Source organism: Hibiscus syriacus, unplaced genomic scaffold (genome assembly GCF_006381635.1).
Source record: "Hibiscus syriacus cultivar Baekdansim isolate YM2019G1 unplaced genomic scaffold, ASM638163v2 tig00111996_pilon, whole genome shotgun sequence".
In the NCBI taxonomy this organism is placed as follows: Eukaryota; Viridiplantae; Streptophyta; class Magnoliopsida; order Malvales; family Malvaceae; genus Hibiscus; species Hibiscus syriacus.
Genome location: NW_024063233.1, coordinates 858,118 through 861,494, shown reverse-complemented (window position 1 = coordinate 861,494; position 3,377 = coordinate 858,118). Strand labels below are relative to the sequence as shown.

Sequence of the window (3,377 nt, the reverse complement as noted above, 5' to 3'; positions counted from 1 at the left end):
TATTTCAAATGTTTAAATATAATGTTTTCAAGTGCCATCAATACTTTGTTTAAATATAATATTTTTTAAGCGTTCAAATATAGCTTTTTAGATAGAGAAAATAATCTCAGTGATAAAAAATGCCTTATAATTTATGATTTTAACCAATTTTTTTTGGATTTGCCAAAACGACCAACTAAATCGCAATGCGATCGATAATTTGCAACGCAATCTCCGGTATCGCAAATCAGTTTCCAGATTCGCAACACGAACTTCGACTATCGTAAGGAATTTAGAATAAATCGCAACGCGAACTTGGACTATCGCAACGAATTTGGAAAATCGCATTGCGATAGTCGAAGTTCGCGTTGCGATAGTCGATGTTCGCGTTGCGAATCTAGAAACTGATTTGCGATACCAGAGATCACATTACGAATTATCGATCGTATTACAATTTAATTGATCATTTTAACAAATTCAAAAAAAATTGATTAAAATCGTATATTCACTTGCCGACTGAAAATAAAACTAACTAATGCATGCGCTTTATCATTTGACCCGTGCTCATATAAACACGTGTATTCGACGTACATCACACTTTTATATTTTATTTTTTTACAAAACACCTAAATACTTTTAATATTTTTGGTCTATTTTTTAATTTTGGTCAAACCATCAAAAGCTTTGAACTGAAGAAACATTTGATAAAAAATATTAAAAAAAACCTTTTCGTGTGATATATCTTTATAAAAATATTAATTTAAAAAGTTATCTGATATTATTTTAGATGTTATTTTTTTATAAATAATAATTAAAATTTTATTTTAAATGCAAATCTATTACCATCACATCTAATTTTGAGAGTCCAAAACTAGACTATCCCTTCTTCACCGACAAAAGAGGAAAAAAGAAAAGAAAGGCCAAATAAACCCAATAAAAAAGGCCCCAATATAGGCCCCTCCACTGGTCTCGCGCCTTCTCTTCTTCATTCCTTTGCTACTATAAAATGCAAACACAAAGCAAAGTACCGATCTCACACAACAAATCCAATAATGGGATCGCTTCCTCTGCCACCGGACCTCCCATCTCCGCCGCCCAAATATACCCGCCAAGAGCGAATTTCCGAAACTTCCCTTCTCAACCTCTTCAAAGCCCAACAAGGTCACCTCAACTACTTCTTCCAGAACCTCGATCTTTCCCAAGCATTATCTTTCACCGAAAACCTCCTTAATTCCCGCGGCATCATTTTCTTCTCTGGCGTCGGAAAATCCGGATTCGTTGCCAATAAGATCTCACAGACCTTGGTTTCTCTCGGCATCCGCTCCGCCTTCCTCTCCCCTCTCGATGCCCTTCACGGCGACATTGGCTCACTCTCCTCCTCCGACATCCTCGTCCTCTTCTCGAAATCCGGCTCCACCTAAGAACTCCTACGTCTCATCCCCTGTGCTAGAGCCAAGGGGGTTTATCTCATTTCGGTTACCTCCGTTCCCAACAATGCCTTGGCAAACGCTTGCGATATGAACGTGCATCTCCCGTTGGAGAGGGAATTGTGTCCGTTTGATTTGGCGCCGGTTACTTCCACGGCGATGCATATGGTATTCGGAGACACGGTGGCAATTGCGCTAATGGGAGCTAGGAACTTGTCTAAGGAGCAATACGCGGCCAATCATCCTGCTGGAAGGATTGGGAAAAGCCTTATTTTGATTAAAATCTGGTTTTCAGATCAATTTTTTTCCACAAAATGTAACTTCTTCGGGTTACGAGATTCTGGATCATTAGTGGGTTTTCATTGATTTTTGTTAATTTATAAAATTGGTTCCCCTCAATTGTTGGAGATATGGGTTTTAATTTAGAGTTAAAGAGGGTTCTTTATGTTTACTGTTTAATAGTTGATATAAGAAACAGTAGAATGGTGAAATTTCTGAAAGGAAACTAAAAGAGTTTGATTTGTTATTTATACGTCTATAATACCAAGTATGATGAATTTAAGTGCACTCCAACTTCTTGATTCATGCCATTGTCAATTTAATTGAGATCGATGGACATTGGAAGCTGAAGCTTTCTCTGCTTTTAGTTCATTTTCCTTTCTGCTTTTGTGCATGGTTTCTTCATTGCTTAAATATAGAATAGATTTGTGGGAAACTTGAAAGTCAAGAAAAGAATTTAATTTTGAAGAAATAGAAATTGTTGGACTTTTAGACTGATTGATAAGTGCTTTTCTATGTAGGTGAAAGATATAATGAAGAAGCAAGTTGAACTTCCAGTTTGTAAGGAAGGAGACTTAATAATGGATCAGCTTTTGGAGCTTACGAGTAAAGGATGCGGGTGCTTGCTGGTTATAGATGAGGAATATCACCTGCTTGGCACATTTACAGATGGCGATTTGCGCCGTACTCTTAAGGCCAGTGGAGAAGTCATCTTCAAGCTCACCGTCGGCGAAATGTGCAACAGGTAAACCAAATGTTCGAATGTTCATATGTGTTGTAGTAAATTGTTAATATCAGGAAACCCAGAACCATCTGTCCGGATGCAATGGCAGTGGAAGCCATGCAAAAGATGGAATCACCGCCTTCTCCGGTACAATTTCTGCCTGTTGTCGATGATCAAATTACCCTTATTGGTATTGTCACATTGCATGGATTAGTTTCAGCTGGTCTTTGAAATTATTGAGCCGTCTTGTGTCTGGTTTTTTGAATGTTGATGTCCTTTTATAATTCTTTTTCAAGTGTTCAAGTAGAATTTGGAATTCAACCTGGTGATAGCTTATGTGTTCTTTGGATAATTATGTACCAATTTATTAATTCTGTATTATTTATTTAGAGAATCAAAAGGAATTTTTGCGCCACATTCTAAAGAAAGATTACCTAATTTAAGATTAAATATCAACGAAAATCGACACGACCAAAAACATTGACAAAAAATATAATATTTTGAGTTGGACTAACCGAAAATATGATATTTATCATAACATTTTCAGTTATAGTTTAAAATGTTACGAAAAAGTTTATTATTTTGACAATAAAAATAAAATGAAGAAAACAATATTTTAAATTATAATAAAATGTTATAAAAATGCCATGGTTTAAATTTGTCTCTAAAATATTATATTTTCATCGGCAATTCCTTAGCCGCTTTCTAACCGGCCGAATAGAAGAACTCCCCAATTTTTGGGGAGCGTGCAGAAACCACAGTAATAAGCTGTAACTGACAGCATCATTGCACATGTTCAGTTCAATTTGCTTGACACGTGACTGAATGCACCCATTCGAGAAATAAAGGGCAAAACATAAAGCAGGAGGAAAAACATGATTAACTAGGGTTAACTCCTCCTTAAAATGGACCACATCTCGACTAATAAGTGAATATTTGTACTTACAATTATTGTTCAATAATCATTT

The 3,377-nt window shown here is 36.0% G+C and overlaps 1 pseudogene; it reads left to right on the top strand.

Annotated features, from left to right (window-relative positions):
* The first annotated feature begins 930 nt into the window (after positions 1–930).
* Positions 931–2,647, top strand: LOC120173960 (annotated as a pseudogene).
* The last annotated feature ends 730 nt before the right edge of the window (positions 2,648–3,377 follow it).